Below are 23,417 nucleotides of genomic sequence, written 5' to 3' on the forward strand. Positions count from 1 at the left end.
GAACACTTCATTTGTGAAAAACGATGTGAGAAGGTGCACGTCAGGTAGTCTTGATCCATGCATGCAGAAATAAACAAGTAAATTGTAAAAAATCAGCACAATTGAGGACCCTAAGTAAAAAAGTCACCACCTTTTTTTCTTTCCATTTTTTGGTTTTTTACTGACAGTTTGGAGAAAACACTAAACAATAACTAAACGCATGTTGACACTGTTCCGGTGGATGGGACCCACTATAAGTGCTGACATGACAACAAAACTTGATGTCGTTTGACTAGCTTGTAGGCTTCGATCACTTGTTTCACTGTGAGTGCATCGACCGAGCTCTGCCCATCATCCCCGCGGCCAATGACCACCCGCTCCCTACAACCTTTCCCGTAGGCGCCGTCTCATCAAGGTGAAGCTATCCATTGAAGGAATTGAAAGGGGATCCCCAAACGTCAACCCAATTTTCTTCCCCAACTTCGATTTTGCCGTTGTCGCGGTTGATTCAACGCCTTTGCGAGCCCCAACTCCTCTTTTTACCTGGGGCTAGGGTGAGGTTTGGGAGGAGTTGGGGAAGAAAATTTGAGCGCTGGCGTTTGGGGGTTTTGCCCTCTGATTCCTTCAATGAAGAGCTTCACCTTGATGAGACGGAGCTTAAGTGCAACATTATAGTGAGCTTGGTGGCTGTTGGCCGCTGGGATGTCGAACGGAGCTCGGTTGATGTACTCCCGTTCAAACCCGTGGTCGAAGCCTACCGGCCGATCAAACAACGTCAAGTTTTGTTGTCACGTCAGCACTTACATTGGGTCCCATTCATTAGCAGCAATGTTAAAATGCATTTAGTGATCAATCAATGCTTTCTGCAAATTGTCAGCAAAAAATGCATTCGGTTGATTTTTTTTTTGCCGCAAAAAAAACCATATGCTTTAAAAAAAGGAAATATGATACTAGTGTTTCTTTTAATTAAAATTTAGGGTTGCCAATTGTGATGTTTTATTGCAATTTACTCGAAATAAACAAACTCTCCTACTCTGCCTGCCCTGCGTCCGCGACGGGAGCCCGACCGCACCCAGGACTACCAAGCCCCACGGGAGCCCGGCGACTACGGCGGCTCACGCCGGCCGGCTCTCTGCCCTCCTCCTGGCCTCTCGTCCGCCGGCCTTCCTCGTTCCGGACCGCCCTAACTTTTGCCGCGACTGGACAACGCGACCGACGGCGGTGCTCCGTCTTGGCGCAGCTCGTACCGGTGAGTTTCTCCATTAATTTGTCACCCAATTGCCCCCCCTCCTACTTTCTGCATCAGTTTTCCATCGATTCATTCCTCGCCCGCCTTGCACCTACCGCCGGGGGGCTCGCCCTGTTCCTGCCGCACTCCGCCGTGAAGCCTGCCGAGCCGCCGCCGAGTTCGCCTGCCGCAACTCTCTTGCCGCTAGGGTTAACTGGCGGAGCGGGCGAGGGAGGCGTGGCCGCCGGCGTCTGTTGGGCTTTGCGTGAGGTCTAGCGTGAGTCAACCAGGTAGGAGTCATCACTTTGATGAAATGCCAAAAGGGTACAGTATGTTCATTTTCCTTGGTGATTACTTACCGTTAAGCCAAAAAGTATAAAAATACGCAGATATAATATGTTAGCAAAGTCGCAAAGTACAATGTGTCATTTATCTGTTACAGTATATAGTTTGTCTTCGCAAGTGGCATTCTGCAATCTGGCATTTTATCAAATTCCCTTCCAGAGAACGGAGATAAATCCTATAGGAATCGGTCTGTTCTTCCAAGGCAGAACCTGCCTCTTAACCGCCATCTCGTGGCATTGCGGTTTCCTCCCTTCTCTCCTTGTCATGATTGTTCGTCGTTGCCGCTCGTCGCTGGCATGACACCAATAAGCTACGGCAGAACATCTCAAATTGACTGGCTACGGCACCAGCCAACACAAGCCTACCACTTACTTCCGTGGTAGGTTTGAGGCTTGGAGACGAGGAACTAGACAGGTGGGCTGTATGAACAAAGTTCTCCAATGTGAATGCTTATATTCTACTGAAACCGGAATCCTGCATTGCTACGTGCTTATGGTTCCTGGAATAGGACCCAAAAGATAACAGTTTAGCTGTTTAGGTGATTCCTTTGTGTTAAGTGTAGTTAACACCTATCATGGTTATTGATGTTGAACAGTCCCTCAATAAGATCCCATGCTCAATAGCTATACCAAGGATTGAATACTGTAATACCGTATTGTTATGTCCTCTATTTCCTACTCCCTCCGTCCCAAAATAAGTGTCTTAACTTTAGTACAATTTTATACCAAAGTTAGTATAAAGTTGAGACACTTATTTTGGGACGGAGGGAGTATATGTTATGTGAAAAAAACTAATCTCGTATGAAGTTGCTTCATTTGTTCCAAAATTTATTTTTTCCGTGAAAGGCAAGAGCTCTGCCATACAATAAGGGGAAATAATATGTTATGTACAGGGAAGCCCAAGGCCAAAGAAAGACAAGAACAACAAGAACCAACAACAACAACAACAACAAAGCCTTTAGTCCCAAACAAGTTGGGGTAGGCTAGAGGTGAAACCCATAAGATCTCGCAACCAAGTCATGGCTCTGGCACATGGATAGCAAGCTTCCACGCACCCCTGTCCATAGCTAGCTCTTTGGTGATACTCCAATCCTTCAGGTCTCTCTTAACGGACTCCTCCCATGTCAAATTCGGTCTACCCCGCCCTCTCTTGACATTCTCCGCACGCTTTAGCCGTCCACTATGCACCGGAGCTTCTGGAGGCCTGCGCTGAATATGCCCAAACCATCTCAGACGATGTTGGACAAGCTTCTCTTCAATTGGTGCTACCCCAACTCTATCTTGTATATCATCATTCCGGACTCGATCCTTCCTCGTGTGGCCACACATCCATCTCAACATACGCATCTCCGCCACACCTAACTGTTGAACATGTCGTCTTTTAGTCGGCCAACACTCAGCGCCATACAACATTGCGGGTCGAACCGCCGTCCTGTAGAACTTGCCTTTTAGCTTTTGTGGCACTCTCTTGTCACAGAGAATGCCAGAAGCTTGGCGCCACTTCATCCATCCGGCTTTGATTCGATGGTTCACATCTTCATCAATACCCCCATCTTCATCACATCTGCAGCATTGACCCTAAATACCGAAAGGTGTCCTTCTGAGGTACCACCTGGCCATCAAGGCTAACCTCCTCCTCACACCTAGTAGTACTGAAACCGCACATCATGTACTCGGTTTTAGTTCTACTAAGCCTAAACCCTTTCGATTCCAAGGTTTGTCTCCATAACTCTAACTTCCTATTTACCCCCGTCCGACTATCGTCAACTAGCACCACATCATCCGCAAAGAGCATACACCATGGGATATCTCCTTGTATATCCCTTGTGACCTCATCCATCACCAATGCAAAAAGATAAGGGCTCAAAGCTGACCCCTGATGCAGTCCTATCTTAATCGAGAAGTCATCAGTGTCGACATCACTTGTTCGAACACTTGTCACAACATTATCGTACATGTCCTTGATGAGGGTAATGTACTTTGCTGGGACTTTGTGTTTCTCCAAGGCCCACCACATGACATTCCGCGGTATCTTATCATAGGCCTTCTCCAAGTCAATGAACACCATATGCAAGTCCTTCTTTTGCTCCCTATATCTCTCCATAAGTTGTCGTACCAAGAAAATGGCTTCCATGGTCGACCTCCCAGGCATGAAACCAAACTGATTTTTGGTCACGCCTGTCATTCTTCTTAAGCGGTGCTCAATGACTCTCTCCCATAGCTTCATTGTATGGCTCATCAGCTTAATTCCACGGTAATTAGTACAACTCTGAACATCCCCCTTGTTCTTGAAGATTGGTACTAATATACTCCGTCTCCATTCTTCTGGCATCTTGTTTGTCCGAAAAATGAGGTTGAAAAGCTTGGTTAGCCATACTATCGCTATGTCCCCGAGACCTTTCCACACCTCAATGGGGATACAATCAGGGCCCATCGCCTTGCCTCCTTTCATCCTTTTTAAAGCCTCCTTGACCTCAGACTCCTGGATTCGCCGCACAAAACGCATGCTGGTCTCATCAAAGGAGTCGTCCAGTTCAATGGTAGAACTCTCATTCTCCCCATTGAACAGCTTGTCGAAGTACTCCCGCCATCTATGCTTAATCTCCTCGTCCTTCACCAAGAGTTGGCCTGCTCCGTCCTTGATGCATTTGACTTGGACAATATCCCTCGTCTTCCTCTCTCGGATCTTGGCCATCTTATAGATGTCCCTTTCACCTTCCTTCGTGCCTAACCGTTGGTAGAGGTCCTCATATGCCCGACCCCTTGCTTCACCAACAGCTCGCTTTGCGGCCTTCTTCGTCATCTTGTACTTCTCTATGTTGTCTGCACTCCTATCCAGGTATAGGCGTTTGAAGCAATCTTTCTTCTCTTTAATCGCCTTCTGGACATCATCATTCCACCACCAGGTATCCTTATCTTCGCTTCTCCTTCCCCTGGACACTCCAAGCTCCTCCGAGGCCACCTTACGAATGCAAGTCGCCATCTTCGTCCACACATTGTTCGCATCTCCTCCTTCCTCCCAAGGGCCCTCCTTAATGACCCTCTCCTTGAACGCTAGAGCTACCTCCCCCTTGAGCTTCCACCACTTCGTTCTAGCGACTTTGGCACGCTTATCCTGCTGGACACGAATCCGAAAGCGGAAGTCAGCAACCACCGGCTTATGCTGGGGTACAACACTCTCTCCAGGTATCACCTTACAGTCTAGGCACGCACGCCTATCTTCTCTTCTCGAGAGGATGAAATCAATCTGGCTAGAGTGTTGGCCACTACTAAAAGTCACCAGATGTGATTCTCTCTTTCTAAAGAGGGTGTTAGCTACAATCATGTTGTAGGCTAGAGCAAAGCTTAAGACATCTTCTCCTTCTTGATTCCTGATGCCATAGCCAAAGCCCCCGTGCGCCCCTTCAAAACCTGTGTTAGATGTACCCACGTGGCCATTGAGGTCTCCTCCTATGAAGAGCTTCACACCAATCGGTACACTCCTAACCATGTCTTCCAGGCCTTCCCAGAACTCCCTCTTGGTGTTCTCATTGTGGCCTACTTGCGGGGCATACGCGCTGATAACATTGAGAACCAAGTCCTCAACTACCAGCTTGACCAGGATAATCCGGTCCCCACATCTCTTGACGTTACCACTCCATACTTGAGGCTCTTGTTGATCAAGATTCCTACGCCATTTCTGTTTGCAGCCGTCCCTGTGTACCACAGCTTGAAGCCGGTATCCTCCACCTCCTTCGCCTTCTGTCCTCTCCATTTGGTTTCTTGGACGCAAAGGATATCAACACCTCTCCTCACCGCTGCATCAACTAGCTCCTGAAGCTTCCCTCTCAGAGACCCTACGTTCCAGCTACCTAAGCGAATCCTCCTAGGCTCGGCTAGCTTCCTTACCCTTCGCACTCGTCGAGTCAAATGCGAAGACCCTTGCCCATTTTCCACTACATCCGGGCGCCGATGTAGCGCGCCACTAAGGATGCGACGACCCGATCCTCGCTCACTTGCCACCGTATCCGGATCAAGATACAGCGCGCCACCTTGGGGGTGACGGCCCGGCCCTTGCCCATTTTCCACCACACCCGGGTTCCGATGTAGCGTGTCGCTGAGAGGGTCACGCCCCAACGAAAATCTTTTGGGTTTCATCTCCATAAGAGTGGCTGAGTTTTTACGTTGGCTCGCCAAGCCTATCACAACTCTCCTCCTTTACCCGGGCTTGGGACCGGCTATGTTGAGACAACATAGGCGGACCAAAATAGGAAAAATAAAAACCTCTGAAGGACACAGCCGGCTAGGTGACGCGAGACAAAACAGCAGGCCTAGGTCGTATACTCGTAACTGAAGGAAAGAGCATCAACCTGTGGGAGGTGATCGTGTCTCAAGTGATGAGATCTTGTTATGTCTCTTCGACCTCTAATGCAAAACTGACTGCAGTTTCCAACCATAATATGTCATAAAAGATAACAAAAGGTGCATAAAATGCAAGAAAAATCTAATGACATACTTATCAGCCCTTCGATGTATTGGTCATTTTAGGCTGCCAAAGGTTCACTGAGTGGATCCCATGGTGACATGCACTTGAGAAGTGAGGTAGTGATGCATTTTTAGCTTTCACTGGTTGTTCTGCCAACGCCAAATTTCCGTATTGTATCTGCTTATTCATTGAGGCCATATGTTATACTAACTTTTTTAAAACAGAAGGTTATTGTTGTTGAGAAATAAACTACCGTGGAGACCCATATGCTGCATGTTTTGGTAGGTTAGATATTCTCTTGTCTGTACCGATATGGGAGCCGTGGTGCTGAAAACATTGTCATACATGTGTCAAGCTACTGCATTTATACATTTGGCTGAATAAACTGGCTATCTTAGGAGTTAGGATGAAGTCTAAGACGAATAGGGGCATACAGAAGGCAGGAAGAGTAGATCATCTCGAAGGAGGAGGACCAAACTGGATTCTTGTTGCCGGAGGAGTTTTGCTAAGCACTCTCTCCGTCAAACTTGGATGCAAATTAAAGCAAATGTTTGATACGAAGCAGCAGAATAGCTTTTCCAAAGGTCTAACACTCCCATTTTCAGTTGTTACCTTTATCCCCTTTCATACTCTTTATATGCTGTATGCTTACTATGCAAAACTGCAGCCGAAAGTAGGTCCGGAGGATGTGAATTGCACTCAAACGTATGTAGGTTTCGTGGCCAAACTAGCTGCTACTATTGTATTTCAGGTACTTCTTCTATAACTTTGTATATTCTGTTGCCTGCTTCTCATTTTCCACCGACCTTTTAGTCAAATTGTAAATTCAAGGTTTTAGTTGTTTGTTTATATCTGCGAGTCTCTGTACTAAAGGACATCAAATAGGGCAAGAGCATATTGGTTTACCAAAAGGCTTAGTTATGATCAAGTCGTCATCTTTGCCTTGCATTGATCATGATCTTGGTCTCTATCAGTTTCATGTCCATTCGGAGATGATAACTTACACACATTTGCATAATAATATATATACATAAAAATATGGAAATTTCGGTACTCTAGTTTGGTATCAAAGTGTGACGTAGCGGCACAAAGATCTGGCACTATATTGTACTCCCTCCGTCCCAAATTTCTTTTCTTAGATTTGTCTAAATATGAATGTATCGAGTTACGTTTTAGTGTTAGATACATCCGTATCTAAACAAATTTAAGACAAGAATTTTGGGACGGAGGGAGTAGTTGCTTTGTCTTATCTGGAAAAAGTGTAGTTATATGCCTGGCAATTTCTATACATTTGTGGTTTTGTCATGTGCGCAAACAAAGTTCTACCTTATAGTCTCGGATTGTTATTAGCATTTCCGCATGGTAACCATATAATTTTTGGTCAGTTACCTGTTAAAGATAGAAATACAACCCGAAAGCTCAGTTGAGTTTGTTAGATCGTATCAAGTGTGACAGAGTTCTAACTTAATTGGTGATGATATGCACAATTTGATCACTAAATTTGTTAAACACAATACAGGGAGCAACGGTGAGATGGCACGGACATTTTTCCTATGAACATATGGCTTTTAAATCTGTCAAGAGTTAGCACCTTAGGTTCAACAGTGTACGGAAATCTACATATCCAGAAACGATAGGAATAGTCCCCAGGTCAGAGTTCAGGTTGCTACTTAACAAAATCATTCTGTTGTAACAACTAACCAGCCAAACAAGTTCTATTTGGCTAGTAAATCACTTCGAGCAAAATCATTCTGCTGTAACCACTAGCCAGCCAAACAAGTTCTCCTTGGCTAGTACAACCTACAAATCTAAGGATATTTGATTTATTTTCCAGAAATGCAACTTGAGCGGTTTGGACAGACTCTAGGGCATTCTTGTGTCATACAACTCGCTGGATTTGTCCTTCCGTACTGGCCACATGGTGGAATGTTACCGACAAGTTATCATAAACCTGCACCCTCTGTGTTAAGGTTCATGCACTAGCCAATGTGTTATGGCCGGCATATACTACAGCTCAGCCCAGTTATCTTATCGTTATTAGGGGCTTAGCTCAATTATCGTATTTGGAGATTATATAAACTCATGTAAGGACTCGTTTGAAGTTAAGCAGAAGCAATCATATTTACTCGGCTTCCTGAAGGGAGTCGGGAGACATAACTCTAGCTGCCGCCTCCTGCGCCCTCTCTCTCGCGCGCGATGGCGCCCCAGCGCCGGCGACCTCGCCTTCCTCCACGCCAAGCCTCCTTCCACCCCTACAACCGACCCAGTAGGAACCCAACTCCTATCACAATGCAACCAAAAGTTTGAACTGATGGAAAGGGCCAGGTATTCCACATGTATACTTCAACACCCCCTCTCACGTGTGATGTGGGAAGTCTAGACTCGAAGGTATGGCTCAAGAGGCCTATACGTGGACACATGGTATTAGAGCCTAAGGTCTTAGTTCAAGTCCTGGCTTTTGCAATTTGTCCAAAAATTGCTGCTGCTCCCCTCCGTGTCCACGTATAGGCCTCTTGAGCCATACCTGAGTCTATTCAAGTGCTGACTTCCCGTGTCACATATGAGAGGTGGTGTTGAAGTGTATATGTGGATTGCGTAGCCCTTTTCATAGTTTGGACTTTTAGTTGCATTGGCTAATGCATGAAGCTTAACATGGTATCAGGGTCTAAGGACCGGAGTTCAAATCCTGGCTATCGCAATTTATCCAAAAATTGTTGCTGCCCCCCCCCCCCTCTGCGTCCATGTATAGGCCTCTTGAGCCTTACCTTTGAGTTTATTCACTTGTTGATTTTCTGCGCTGTCGGTGTCCTGGTAACGGGGGTCCCCAGACATGCCTGTCTGCGGCCCACGGCGTGGCTCCGCCAGCGGCGCCGTGCGGCCCATCTTCATCAGCAAACACTCAAGACCCTCGCGAGGGGCCCAGCCTCGCGAGGCGGACGACGCAAGACCTCCTCAGAGACGGCCTCATCAGACTGGCTCGCGAGGGACAGAGAGATCAAGGCAAAGGGCACCTCGCGAGTTTCCTGTGACGCGGGCGTCAGGCGGGCGTCAGCGCGCACAATGTCCTCATTTTCTTTTTGGTGCTAAAGAGGTAAGCGCAGGTGAGGAGTCCCGAAGCATCAGGCAAAGATTTTCATATCAGCGCAACGAGACCAAGACCAGCAGAACGGCAGGACGGAGGTCACCGTGGAGCTTAGGACGACGTCACCACCAGAGCCTTTGGCAGACGAAGACCACCTTTAGTCAGGATAACTTGTACTAGTTGTCTCCCTTCAAATTTGGCTGTTGTGGCATCCCTTCCCACCAGCATTTGGGAAGAGGATCAGGGCCTCTATAATTAGGGCTAGCCACCACAGTTGGAGGCAACGGATCCAAGGCCATTCAGATCATCCTCATCCACACGAACTCACCAAGCACAAAAGCATCTCTTTTCAGGAGGCTGTTCTTCCCTTGTAACTGTTCATCCTTAGCCCAAGAGGCAATCCACCACACCACACTGGAGTAGGGTATTACACCACATCGTTGGCCCCGACCAGTATAAATCTTGTGTCCCTTTGTTCTGCGAGTTCGACGCGCTGAACCTTGAGATCGCGGTGAGGGAGAGTGCAAGGGGGAGGAGAGATCTTCGTGCGCACCCCAGTGTTCGAACCTCAAGAGTTTTGCCGGAACCCGAAATTCGACATTTGGCGCGCCAGGTAGAGGTACGTCGAAGCCTTCCTTCCGTTGATCCACGCTTCGCCATCACCGCGCCTTGCCCCTATGGCCGGCGTTGCTCTTCCGGCTGCGATGACGGATGCCCATGGTGGGGCCAGGGGGCTCCGAGCCTTAGCCCCCGCCTTGCAACGGGTGCAGTAGCCATCCAAATTCAAGCTAGAGATGCTGCCGCGTTACGACGGCGCGGCGGACCCGTCGGCCTTCCTGCTGGCGCATGAAGAGGCCGTCCAGGCTGGGGGCGACAACAAGGTCATGGCCAACTGGCTTCCCATGGCCCTCACCGGTGCACCGTGCGCCTGACTGCTCAACCTCCTAAAATCTACGGAGGCATCTTGGGAGGAGCTGCGCAGCCTCTTCGCTGCGTGTTTTACGGCATCGGCGCCCCTCGCTGTCGCGGCCCTCCTAGGCGGCTTGCAAGCGCTGTCCTTGGGCCGTCACACCAAACCGTTTCTTCGCCAGATCGACGCCGCTTCAGCGCGACAGGGAGCTCCCCCGGGTTGGGCGGCGCCCAAGGCCGACCTGACCTTCGACTCGGGGGATCACCCAGTCACCACCGTCGGCTCGGACATGCTCCCAATGCTTTGCACGCCCACCATCTGCAGCATAGCTGTCATCAAGACCCTCATTGACGACGGCGCTGGCCTCAATGTGCTCCCTGTGGAGGCTTTTAGCCTCCTTCACGTGTCGCTCGAGCGGTCCGCCCTAGCAAGCCCTTCTTCGGGGTCGTCGGCGGCTCCGCCAGCCCCCTGGGGCATATCCGTCTTCCCGTGACCTTCGGCACCCGCGACAACTATCGCACTGAGCTGATCGACTTCGACATCGCCCGTATTGGCCTCTCGTACAACGCCATCCTCGGGTACCCGGCACTGGCTCAGTTTATGGCGACAACCCATCCGGCCTACAACCTCATGAAGATGCTTGGGAGCAAGGACGTTTTCACCGTGGTCGGAGATACCAAGAAAGCTCTGGTAGCGCTCAGGCTTGCCCTCAAAACCGCCGTGGCAGCATGACCGGCCGATGAGGTCACCTCCGGAGTCAAGGAGGCAGCACCAGCTAAGAAGAAGCAGTTGTTCACTCAAGATCGGGCAGAAACCAAGCAAGTGCCGGTCAAGGAAGATGGGTCCTCTGGAGCCGCCTTCACCATAGATGCCAACCTCGACCCGGATCGAGAGAAGGCATTGGTGAAGTTCTTGCGCGCAAACAAGTGTTCGCATGGGAACCCAAACAACTGGTAGGGGTCCCAAGAGGGGTGATCGAGCATCACTTGAGGGTGTGCCCCAATGTGCGCCCTGTGAAGCAGAAAGCGCGGCGACAATCCATGGAGAAGCAGTCCTTTATCATTCAGGATACCCGCAAGCTGGAGACGGCGGGTGTCATTCGCGAGGTTCGGTACTCCGAGTGGCTGGCGAACCCCGTCGTCGTGCCAAAGAAAGGTGGGAAGGAACGCATGTGTGTCTATTTCACCAACCTCAACAAGGCTTGTCCCCAAGATCCGTTCTCACTCCCACCATCTGCAGCATAGCTGTCACCAAGACCCTCATTGACGACGGCGCCGGCCTCACTAAGACCCTCAAGGTGTCATTCGTTGGTGGAGTCAACGATCTTGGGAACGCATCCAGATCGTTGACTCCGAATGCAACCTGCTATGCTTCCTGGATGCGTTCTCGGGCTATCATCAGATTAAGATGGCGGTAGAGGATGTGGAGAAGACGGTCTTCTTAACCCCGTGCGCGGTGTACTGCTACACTTGTATGCCGTTCGGGTTGCGCAATGCAGGCGCGACCTTCCAACGACTGATGCACATCACCCTGGGTCAGCAGCTCGGGAGGAACGCTGAAGCATACGTCGACGATATTGTGGTAATGTTTCGGGAGGCGAGAACTTTGATTCAGGACCTGGAGGAAACCTTCACGAGCCTGCATCAGATGGACTTGCGGCTCAACCCGGAGAAGTGCGTGTTTGGTGTCCCTTTCGCCAAGCTGGGATCAAGGCCAACCCGGAGAAGGTCAAGGCAATCGAAGACATGAACCCACCGCAAACCCTCAAGGAGATGCAGAAGCTTGACGACTGCGTGACTTCGCTAGGGCGCTTCATCTTCAAGCTGGAAGAGCGCGCCCTACCATTCTTCAAGCTGATGAAGAAGGGCCCATTTGAGTGGACCCCGGAGGCTGACCAAGCGTTTCAAGACCTCAAAAGATACCTGACCAGCCTTTCGGTGATGGTGGCGCCCCGCCCTCTCGAGCCCCTGGTGCTCTACCTTGTCGCCACTTCTTACTCCGCCAGCGCAGTTTTGGTGGCGGATAGGGATGAGAGCCAGGCCAAGGATACGTCGCGCCGAGCTACGCCCCCAACCGGAGCGACACAAGACCCGGAGGGCACCGCAAGGGCTGCAGCAACGCCAACGGATGACCAAGCCCAGCAAGACGACGTCCTTGGGCCTGCAGAGGCCCCAATGAGCGACCGGGCTTCGGGGGTCCCATCGCTTTCGGAGGCGCCTCAACCTCCGACAGACGTAGGCCCCGTCGGCGCGCCCGCCCACGTCGAGCACCCAGTGTATTTCGTCAGCACGGTACTGCGGGACGCAAGGGCATGGTATCTCATGCTTCAGAAGCTCTTGCTCGCATTCTTGGTGGCCTCGCGTAAGCTACGACACTACTTTCAAGGTCATCCAATCAAGGTCGTCTCGGCTTACCCGCTGGAGAGGGTACTCAGGAGCCCCAACGCTGCTGGAAGGGTCGCCGAATGGAACGTCGAGTTGCAGGCATTCCAGCTGGAGTTCAGCACAACCAGGGTCATCAAGGGAGCCGTGCTCGCCGATTTCGTGGCAGAATGGACGGATGCCTCGGGGCTTGAAGTAGGCGAGGACCGATCCCTCTCGTCGGGAAGTGAAGCGCCCGACGGCTGGGTTATGTATTTCAATAGCGCGTTTGCACGCCAGGGCGCGGGGGCTGGAACGGTGCTCATCTCGCCCACTCAGGACAAGCTCTATTATGCCGTGCAACTCTGCTTCCAGCAGGACGAGAAGGTCTCTAACTACATCACGGAGTACGAAGGCCTCATAGCTGGCCTTAAGGCTGCGGTGGCCCTAGGGTGAAGCGCCTCACCATCAGGGGTGACTCGTAGCTCCTCGTCAACTTCTCCAATAAGGTGTACGAGCCAAGGGACGAGCACATGGGGCCATACCTCGCGGACGTACGCAAAATGGAGAAGCAGTTCCTAGGTCTAGAATTGCAGCATGTGCCCCGTGACACCAACAAGGAGGCCAACGACATCGCCAAAAGAGCATTCAAGCGACTACCCCAAGAGCCTGGTGTCTTCGAAGAGCGGCTCTTCAAGCCGTCGGCAACACCTCCGCTTTCGAGGCCGGCGCTGCCTCGGGAGCCCCGCTTGCGGCCCCTCGGGAGCGCGCCTACTCTTGGCGCTCGAGCCTCAGGAGAGGTGCTGGACCAAGGAGTTCAAGGAATACCTGATGTAAGGGACGATGTGTAACGCCCTGAGACCGATGTGCCAGGTGTACTCCAGTTATTCGTTGTTGTGCCTTGTCATTGTTTGCGTGTCATGCATTGCATATCATGTCATCATGTGCATTTCATTTGCATACATGTTCGTCTCATGCATCCGAGCCTTTTCCCCGTTGTCCGTTTTGCATTCCGGCGCTCCGTTCTCCTTCGATGGTCATTTCTACCTTTCTTTCATGTGTGGGGGTTAAACATTTTCGGATTGGACCGAGACTTGCCAAGCGGCCTTGGTTTACTACCGGTAGACCGCCTGTCAAGTTTCATACCATTTGGATTTCGTTTGATACTCCAACGGTTAACCGAGAGACCGAAAAGGCCTCGTGTGTGTTGCAGCCCAACACCCTTCCAAAGTGGCCCAAAACCCACCTATCTCCCCTCCATCATCTCGGTCGTTCGATCACGATCGCGTGGCCGAAAACCGCACCTCATTTGGACTCTCCTAGCTTCCTCTACCTACAAAAGAGCACCCCTCCCCGAAATTTCGGATCATTTCGCGGTCCAACCCTATCTTCTTCCTCCTCCCGCCGACGGACACGTCCACCCTCTCGCCCGGACATGTCCGCCTCGTCCCGCGCCTAATCGCGCGCTGCCACCTGTCCATCGCCGCCCTTCTCTCTCCTCCCCATCGCCGCGGCCCGCCAGGCCCATCGCGGGCCCGCGGGACCCAACCGCCGCCGCCCCGTGCCTGTCATCCCCGCCGCCATGCCCGAGGCGCCGCCTCCGCGCCAGGGCGCCACGCCGCCGTGCGCCTCCCACCGGCGACCGGCCCGTCACCTCGTCGCCGGGCGAGCCTCGCCGGACCGCGCCACCGCGCCACCGGCCGCCGGCCACCACCGCTGCCTCGGTTGCCGCGCCGCCCGAGGACCGCGGCCACCAGCCATCGCCGGATCCGCTCCTCGCCGACCCCTCCGTGGCCTTCCTCGCCGGAGAAGGCCTCCCCCTCGCCGGAGTTGCATCAAGCTCGCCGGAGTGCCTCGGTTCGCGTGTGCACGAACCCTAGATCTGAGATCTGAGAAAGGTTGACTTTTTCCTAAGTCCCCGAAATTTCCACGTTTCATATGGCCATGTTCATCGTGCCGTAACTCCGCATCCGTAGCTCTGATTCATGCATATAGCATATCAAAATGTTCGTCTCAGAGAGTACATCATTTCATTCCATTGCATCATTTTCATTTGAGTTTATTTTGATGCCCGAAATGCTGTTAGAAGAGAGCTACTTGAGATAATTGTCAGATTTGCTACTCCATTTAGATATTTGTCATTTTTGCCATGATTATTGTGTGCATGATATGCCCATGAGCTCTACATATGTTTTGTTAAAGGTTTTGCCAACTTTCCAGATGTGCAACCCATGTATTTTTGTGATGTGTGTGGTGTCTAGCACAAGCTTCCAAAGTGAGGCACTTGGTAATGCTGATTTCAGGGATTTAGCATTTCCACTAAGTCCTTGAGCTGTTTATCTCATTATGTCATATGTTCATGTTGTTTTCTAGTGATCCGTATCTCTTTTGAGGATGATCAGTAAGGATATTTTGTTAATCTTGTAGTGCTCTATCCATCCATGTCTTTATTTGCATTTATGGAGCACCCTAGCTTGAGTCAATCGAGCTCTACTTTTACTATTTCGTGAATCTGAGCAGATTGTCTACTTGTTAACGATTTTGCCGAGGATGTTGTAGTTGATCCGTGCATACTATGCTATTATTCTTGCCAGGTCTAGCTTGCATTTTGTGTATTCTTGATGGGTGTATGCTTAGATTGTCATGCCTTACTCTGTAGTGAGTGCATCGAGCTCGTTAACATGCCTACTTGATATCTGTTTCAGCATGCTTCAGTTTTCACTAAGTCTGAGAACTGATTATGTTTTTGCCATGTTCATATGTTTGCAATTGTATTTTCTGATCCCTTTTGGCTCAAGGTCACTAAGGGACTTTTGTTAAGCTCTTTGAGTAGCTCCATGCCATGCTTTACTTTGCCATGTTCAAGTCCTGTAGTATATAGTTTTGTTACTCCGAAGAGTGCTATCTGATCTGGAATTTCAGACAAGTGTTAATTTTACTAAGTCTGAGATCTGTTTATCATATGCATTTTTTGCCATGCTTGTTTGAACCTGTTAATGGATGAATTGGCCGTAGCTCAGTGCTAGACTTTTGTTAAGCATCATGAATGCATCCCTGTCATGTATTTTGTTGCCATGTTTGGGTGCTGTAGCATGTTCATCTCATTGCATTTAGATGGCTACTTGCTGTAAATCGCAGACCGGTGCCATATTTGAATTGCTTGCCATTTTCAAACCGTAACTCCGATTCCGGTGATCTTTATATCGTTTTCAAGCGATTTCATCTCATCTTTCCAGTGGCATACTTGGATTTTCAAGTTGAGGCCAGATTCATGCATTCCCTTGCAAATCATGCATATGCATCGCATACCGCATCTCGCATATCATACCATGTTCATGTGTTGGTTGTTTACTATGTTGTGTGCTTCTTTTCGGTGTTTGCTTCTTCGGGTTGGTTCCGGTTACGTCGCGTTTGTGAGGACCCGTTCGTCTACGTCCGTTTGTCTTTTTCATGGACTCATTCTTTTTCTTTGCGGGTTTTCAGGCAAGATGACCATACCCTCAAAATCACTTCTATCTTTGCTTGCTTAGTTGCTCGCTCTTTTGCTATGCCTATGCTGCGATACCTACCACTTGATTATCATGCCTCCTATATTGTTGAACCAAGCCTCTAACCCACCTTGTCCTAGCAAACCGTTGTTTGGCTATGTTACCGCTTTGCTCAGCCCCTCTTATAGCGTTGTTAGTTGCAGGTGAAGATTGAAGTTTGTTCCTTGTTGGAACATGGAGATGTTGTTCCTTGTTGGAACATGTTTACTTGTTGGGATATCACAATATATCTTATTTTAATTAATGCATCTATATATTTGATAAAGGGTGGAAGGCTCGGTCTTATGCCTGGTATTTTGTTCCACTCTTGCCACCCTAGTTTCCGTCATATCGGTGTTATGTTCTCGGATTTTGCGTTCCTTACGCGGTTGGGCTATTATGGGAACCCCTTGACAGTTCGCCTTGAGTAAAACTCCTCCAGCAATGCCCAACATTGGTTTTACCATTTGCCACCTAGCCTTTTCTTTTCCTTTGGGAGTCGCGCTCCTGAGGGTCATCATTATTTTACCCCCCCGGGCCAGTGCTCCTCTGAGTGTTGGTCCAACCTGTCAGCTGCCGGTGACCACCAGGGGCAACTCTGGGCTGGCCTACCCGTACCTAGGACAATCTGAGTGTGCCCTGAGAAAGAGATATGTGCAGCTCCTATCAGGATTTGTCGGCACATTCGGGCGGTTGTTGCTGGTTTAGTTTTACCCTGTCGAAATGTCTTGTAGAACCGGGATACCGAGTCTGATCGGAATGTCTCGGGAGGAGGTCTATTCCTTCGTTGACCGTGAGAGCTTGTGATGGGCTAAGTTGGGACATCCCTGCAGGGATTTGAACTTTCGAAAGCCGTGCCCGCGATTATGGGAAGATGGGAATTTGTTAATGTCCGGTTGTAGAAAACCTGAAGTTGACCTTAATTAAAATACATCAACCGCGTGTGTTACCGTGATGGTCTCTTTCCGGCGGAGTCCGGGAAGTGAACACGGTGTTGGAGTTATGCTTGACGTAGGTTGGAGTTATGCTTGACGTAGGTTGTTTTAGGATCACTTCTTGACCATACTTTTATCGACCGTGCTTTGCCTTCTCTTCTCGCTCTTATTTGCGTATGTTAGCCACCATATATGCTAGTCGCTTGCTGCAGCTCCACCTCTTACCTTTACCTTACCCATAAGCTTAAATAGTCTTGATCGCGAGGGTGCGAGATTGCTGAGTCCTCGTGACTCACAGATTCTTCCAAACCCAGCTTGCAAGTGCCGATGAGTCCGTGCAGTTGACGCAACCAAGCTCAGGAGGAGCTCGATGAAGATCTTATCCTTTGTGTTGCTTCGTTCTAGTTGGTCAGTAGTGGAGCCCAGTTGGGGTCGATCGGGAACCTTGTCGCATTTGGGGTTCTTCTTTTATTTTGGCTCCGTAGTCGGGCCTTGATTGTATTTGGATGATGTAATGCTTTATTCATGTATTGTGTGAAGTGGCGATTGTAAGCCAACCATGTATCTCTTTTCCTTATGTATTACATGGGTTGTGTGAAGATTACCTCACTTGCGACATTGCTTTCAATGCGGTTATGCCTCTAAGTCGTGCTTCGACACGTGGGAGATATAGCCGCATCGAGGGTGTTACACGCTGCCGGAGAAAGAGGAGGATGCGGAGCGCGTAACCCGACAGGCCACTACGTACTACATCCAGGACGGTGAGTTATACAGGAAGTGGCCGAATGACGTTTCCTTGCGTTGTATCTTCAGGGAACAGGGGAACGAGTTGCTAGCTGACATACACGGCGGAGACTGCGGGCACCACTCGTCGCCACGAACCCTCGTCGGCAAGGCATTCCGCAGCAGGTTCTACTGGCTTACGTCGCTCAACGACGCGACTGAGCTGGTGAAGTCCTGTGAGGCCTGGTAATTCCACGCCAAGCAGATCCATCAGCCAGCTTAGGACCTCCAGACCATCCCGCTCTCGTGGCCATTTGCAGTCCGGGGCTTGATATTTTAGGCCCGTTCCCTCGAGCGCCTGGGGGCTACCGCTACCTCTACGTTGCCATCGACAAGTTCACCAAATGGGCGGAGATAAAAGCTGTCTGCACCATCCCGACCGGATCTGCGGTCAAGTTCATCAAGGGTCTCGTGAGCCGGTTCGGGGTCCCTAATCGCATCATCACCGACAACGGCTCGCAGTTCATTAGCAATCTCTTCAAGACATATTGTGCTAACCTTGGAACGGAGATCTGCTATGCTTTGGTGGCACACCCTAGGAGCAATGGTCAGGACGAACGCGCCAACGCGAAGGTCCTGAGAGGCCTCAAGACCAGGACCTTCAGGAAGAAGCTCGAGGCTTGCGGCAGGGGCTGGCACGATTAGCTCCAGTCTGTGCTGTGATCCATCCGCACCACCGCCACCAAGCCAACAGGCGAGACCCCGTTCTTCCTCGTCTACGGAGCAGAAGCGGTTCTCTCTCACGAGGTCAAGCATCGCTCCGCGCGGGTCCTGGCGTTTGATGAGGCGCAACAGGACGCCATGTGGGGGATGGACCTCGTGCTGGGGGAGGAACGCCGCCGCGAAGCCACGCTTCGAGCGGCAAGATACTAGCAGGCGCTGTGGCGGTATCATTGTCGCAGCGTCCGCTCCAGGACGCTCGAGGTGGGTGACATCGTCCTAAGGCAGGTGCTCTTCAGGGAAGGGCTGTATAAGTTTTCACCCATGTGGGAGGGCCCGTTTAAGGTCGCCCACGTCTCCAAGCCTGGCGCCTGGAGACGCAGGATGGGGTCCCCATCCAGAACGCCTGGAACATCCAGCACCTCCGGAATTTCTACCCATGAAGCAAGGCCCGACGCCTGTGAAGGTCTCCGCTCGTGACACTCTCACGTAATAATAAGTGGGGCTGTACACGCCTCGGAGTCTCAGAAGTGCCGCCCTCGGGCCTCGGGGGCTCCCTCCCGCGTCCTAGTGGCAGCACTTAGCTCCGCGCTGGTGAGAAGACTAGACTAGGTGCCGGACGCAGCTTTTCATTTGCTTTCTGTAGTTGGCTTGCCCCACTTTAATGAAAATTTGCTTTCTGGTGTAACTTGCCGGCTTGGTTCCATGCTTTTTGCCTCCGTTTCTGTCCTCGGTTCCTTGTTTTGACCCGTGCTCTCCCTCGCATGCCTTGCGAGGGGGCTGGACAGGTGCCCTCATGAGCGTTTTTCCTGTTCTTCGCGAGGCACCCTCACTCGAGCTCGCAAGCTGGCGCAGCTCTCTCAATCCGTGCCCCTCGGGTACCGTGATGCGAAGCGCTGGGTCGTGGCCGGCTGCGCCTGCGACCAGGGCTTGGAAGAATAATAGTTTCCTAACGAATTTTTGCAGTTCCTAGACGCCTCCCGAGCCAAGGAGGCCTCGCCAGGCACTGGAAAATGCGCGCCTCACGAGGCGGAAACTACTTTGAGCGGGCCAAGCTAAGTTATTTCTACGCGCCTACATAAAACGCCGATACTGCAACGCGACATAGGAACGATAAACATAGCATAGCAACTTGAAAATCATGGTTCGTTGCACGCCCTTGCGGGGCCCCATACTTGTCTTTCTCTTAATGCAGGAAGAAAAGGAAGAACGAAACAAAAGTGGTGCGTGCCCCCCCAACAGTTCGCAAGGATGGGCCCATGGCGCTCTTCTGGGCTCAGCCATTCCCCTCCTCGCGCTTCACTGGAGCGCGACGACGAGACGATCCGCTGCCACCCTTGAAACAGGCGCGACGGCTGGTCGTAGCTGCCGCTGCTGGAGTTGTCGCCGGAAGAAGAGCCGCCGTAGCTGGACGAGTCATGGCCGGCGCCAAGGACAAGCCCGCCTTCACCCTCGTCGCGGCCGTTGCCGAGGCTGAGCACCTCACCGCCGTCGTTGTCCTCAGGGCAGCACCCGACGCGGCGACCATATTCACCGAACACCCTCACATAGAGGGTCGCGTTGCCATCGTACTTGAAGTGGAGGGTGCACCGCCGGCCCAGGCCGCGCGCACGAGCAAACGTCTGCCAGCCGCGGGCCAGGGCTGCGTTGCCCGCAACGGAGACCTCGACCGCGACCCATGAAGCCTTGCTGTAGCAGCCGTCCGCCTGCAGTCAGAGACCGCCTGGACCCGTGGCTGGCAGCTCACCGACAAAGAAGCGTGGAAGCTGAAGCCAGGTGCCAGCCGGGTTCTCTGACCACACGACGAACTCCGGCAGCACCTCCGTCGAGTGGAAGCACGGCCGGGGAGGCCGCGCGATCATGGCGCGCCTCCCTTCATCGACGGGGCTGCCACAACCTGGGCGACTCCCACCGCGCGAAGAGGCGCCGCCGCGGCTGCGAGGGGCCACAGCGGGGGCCGCGGTGTGCTTGCGGGGACGGCCGCGCCCCCTCTTAGGCGGCGGTGAGCCTGGCCCCTCCTGTCGGGCCTTCCCCTTTTCTGCGGTCGAGAACCTCTTTGCAGGAGCCATGAGTGTCGCTGCTAGCGATGAAGCAAGGGAGAAGAAGCGAGCGGAGCAGGAAGGGGTGAGCGACGGGGGCTCCGCCCCTTCCTCATTTATAGCGGGAGAAGGCCAACCGGCGATCCCCACGATCACAGGTAATGATGATTTTTCTCTGCATGCAGCAGGGACTCGTCAAGTCGGGCAGTTGCCGAGACAGCGTGGGGAAGCGGAGACGCCCACGTCCCATTAATCGCCACGCGTCAACTGAGACCGCAGGCTGTTGGGGCCCGCGGCGCTCCGCACTTGCCCCTTGGCCAAGTCCGAGCGCGCCTTGGGCCCGGGGGCTACTGTCGGCGTCCTGGGAACGGGGTCCCCAGACTTGCCTGCCTGTGGCCCACGGCGTGGCTCCGCCAGTGGCCCCGTACGGCCCATCTTCACCAGCAAACACTCAAGATCCTCGCGAGGGGCCGAGCCTCGCGAGGCGGACGATGCAAGACCGCCTCGGGGGCGGCCTCACCATGCTGGCTCGCGAGGGGCGAAGAGATCAAGGCAAGGGGCACCTCGCGAGGTTCCTGTGACGCAAGCCATGACGACCGGGGCCAGGCGGGCGCCAGGCGGGTGCTAGCGCACACAGTGTCCTCGTTTCCTCTTTGGTGCTAAAAAGGCAAGCGCAGGCGAGGAGTCCCAAGGCATCAGGCAAAGTTTTTCATATCAGTGCAACGAGACCAAGACCAGCAGGACGGCAGGACGGAGGTCACCGTGGAGCCCAGGACAGCGTCACCACCAGAGCCTTTGGCAGGCGAAGACCACTTTTAGTCAGGATAATTTGTACTAGTTGTCTCCCTTCAAATTTGGCCGTTTTGGCATCCCTTTCCACCAACATTTGGGAAGAGGACCAGGGCCTTTATAAATAGGGCCAGCCACCACAGTAGGAGGCAACGGATCCGAGGCCATTCAGATCATCCTCATCCACACAAACTCACCAAGCACAAGAGCACCTCTCCTCAGGAGGTTGTTCTTCCCTTATAACTGTTCATCCTCAGTCCAAAAGGCAATCCACCATACCACACTGGAGTAGGGTATTATACCACATCGGTGGCCCGAACCAGTATAAATCTTGTCCCTTTGTTCTGCGAGTTCGATGCGCTGAGGCTTGAGATCGCGGTGAGGAAGAGTGCAAGGGGGAGGAGAGATCTTCGTGCACACCCCAGTGTTCGGACCTCAGGGGTTTTGCCGGAAACCGAAATTCGACACGTGCCACACATGAAAAGGGGTGCTGAAGTGTATATGTGGATTGGCTAGCCCTTTTCATAAGTTTGGACTTTTGGTTGTGTTGACTAGTACATGAAGCTTAACACTTCGTTTGTTGTTCATGCTCAGTACATTGTCTTGCAAACGACAGACATTTAGTGGAGTTGGGTACTTGGGTAGTTGCATTGCTAGCTTTGTCATATGAGTATTGTATCAAGATAAAGCCTCAATCCCGGTGGATACTGGACACTCTCGGAGCCTCTCCGCCAGCTGTGTGGCTGCCAGGCAGGTCCCTATCGACAGTAGTCCATTTGTTTTCACGTGTTGCTTTGCAGTCATACCAAACCCTGCACAGCACGCCCCCACCTTGGTGGTGGCCTTTCTTCCTCCTTACTCTCGAATACCTATGATTGTCACAGGTTCAACTTCCCTATTGGCTGTTGAGCACCGGGATCTGCAAAATTAGTCAGGATGATTACATTATTGTATTTATGTTATTTGCAATTTCGGACATGAGTTCAGCATTTAGAGACACAGAGATGTCATCTTCCTACTTGGTTGTTTGTTCAATTATATTGAATTAAAGTACCTTGGTCACATTGTATCATTACAGTTTGGCACCTTAATTTGGCGTTTGAAACCCAACCCTTTCTTCGTGGTGTAACAGCTTTTCCAAAACGTGGAAAATATTAAATGCTGATTGTAATATGCAGGGCATTCAGATGGTGGAGTGGAAGTCAAGCATCCACCTGCAAGTCCTTCATCGAAATCAGCTGAACCCTCACTTCCACTTGTGAAGATACCAGTGCAAGAATCAAGCAAGGACAACAGCGGCGTCATGTGGATATCATCACCTGACCGCCTTGAAGATCCTCGCAAACCATTTCAGTACTCAAACAGTTCTGGCTCTCCACGTGTTTCAGAGTCAGGATCTGACATTTATAGCAAGAGAGAGGTCATACAGAAGCTGAGGCAGCACCTGAAGAGCCGTGATGAGATGATCATGGAGATTCAAGCTCAGATTGCTGACCTTAAGAACTCTCTTGTCATCCAGGAGACACAGTCGTCCAATTTGCAGTCTCAGCTGGAGTCTGCTAACCGAGATTTATTTGAATCTGAGCGGGAGATCCAGCATCTGAGGAAGATCATCACGGACCATTGTGTTGGCGAAGCACTCTCTCACGATAAGCTGTTGCATGTTGGACACTGGCAGTCAGATGCCACCAATGGCCATGCGCAGCGTCAATGACCCTGAGCTGCATTTTATTGGTATTGGGAAGAAGAAAGAAGAGTTGGAGAGGATGGAGATGCTCAAGAGGGAGGTGGGTGAGCTGAAGGAAGTTATCGGAGGGAAAGACTTCTTGCTTCACAGCTACAAGGAGCAGAAGGTCGAACTCTGCTCTCAGATCAGGGAATTGCAGGAAAAACTCTCCTCGCATGTGCCGAGCATATTGTAGGATCTACTGGTAATGTTCGTTTGCCAAAGGAGCAGCAGCTGTAGCCCTGTTCCCATGCGGTCTTGCACCACTGCTTTGCAGGAAAATCTGTCGGTGCACAGGCCGAACATCCTAGGATATTTGCAGAATGTTAGGTTGATTGGTTTCTTTCTTTCTTTCTTCTTGGCCATATTGTTAGCTTGGTTTGCTTCAGTTCCCGCCCTCTGTTGCTTGGCATTACAAAGGGTTTCTTTGCTCAGTTGCTGGACCTAGGGTAGCTAAATTAATGGGAAGTTGATACTCCAGACTTACGGTGCTGTACAGTTTTTCTTTTCTTTTTTGGTTTGCAGGCACCTCTGTGTGATGTTTAGAGAAATATCCTTTCCTTTCTAATGTGTGGTTGGTGACATTTCTA

The 23,417-nt window shown here is 51.4% G+C and overlaps 1 pseudogene across 1 annotated transcript; it reads left to right on the forward strand.

Annotated features, from left to right (window-relative positions):
- Positions 1-981: 981 nt before the first annotated feature.
- On the forward strand, positions 982-23,417 carry LOC125513459 (uncharacterized; annotated as a pseudogene). The gene is made up of 4 exons (XR_015608169.1): positions 982-1,228; positions 6,415-6,600; positions 6,684-6,767; positions 22,280-23,417. The product of XR_015608169.1 is annotated as an uncharacterized LOC125513459 (transcript).

The sequence above is a fragment of the Triticum urartu genome, chromosome 6A, assembly GCF_056163025.1.
Source record: "Triticum urartu cultivar PI428250 chromosome 6A, HENAU_Tu73, whole genome shotgun sequence".
Lineage (NCBI taxonomy): Eukaryota > Viridiplantae > Streptophyta > Magnoliopsida > Poales > Poaceae > Triticum > Triticum urartu.